The sequence below is a fragment of the Gavialis gangeticus genome, unplaced genomic scaffold (assembly GCF_001723915.1).
Source record: "Gavialis gangeticus isolate Ggan-Ray unplaced genomic scaffold, GavGan_comp1, whole genome shotgun sequence".
Lineage (NCBI taxonomy): Eukaryota > Metazoa > Chordata > Crocodylia > Gavialidae > Gavialis > Gavialis gangeticus.
Genome location: NW_017729025.1, coordinates 81,156,684 through 81,157,368, shown reverse-complemented (window position 1 = coordinate 81,157,368; position 685 = coordinate 81,156,684).

Sequence of the window (685 nt, the reverse complement as noted above, 5' to 3'; positions counted from 1 at the left end):
GGGGAAGTCCCGGTCCCTGCACAAGAAAATGGAGGTGAAGAATTGGTTAAAGAGGTCCGCTTTCTCCTCTGGCGCAACCACCAGATTGCCCAGCGTACTTTGCAGGGGCCCCACGTTACCCGGTGCCTTCTTCATCCTCCCTATGTATTTGAAAAAGGACTTTTTATTATCCTTGATCTTGGACGCTAGTCCTAGCTCTATGTCTGCCTTAGCTTTCCTGGCAGCCCCCCTACAGGCCCGAGCAGAGGAGGTATACTCCTCTGCTCGGGCCTGTATATGATGAGGAAGGATGGGTGACAGATCAGGAATTCTCCTCCTCTCCAGGTGCAGGGTTTCACTTGGAATTCTCTGACATGCATGAATTACTAGTTTGATTATAAAAAAATATATATTTACCTAAAATATCTTTCTTCTGTAATGGACTGTGAAGTGGACTATTGAATGGACTAAGAGCTGATATCACTGATTATATCTTCCCCACTGATACCTCTCTGCCCTGATTTTCCTTGTTAGTAAGGAAGGTAGCCCCTTTTTTCTCCCTTGTCTTTTCTCTAAATTCGGGGTTCTCAATCCCCAGGCCATGGCCCAGTGCCAGACCGTAGTGGGTCAACTGCCAGTCTGCAGCATGGTCGACTGCTGGACTAGAAGTAGCCATGGATTGGCAAACTGTGGCCCCCCCCCCCCC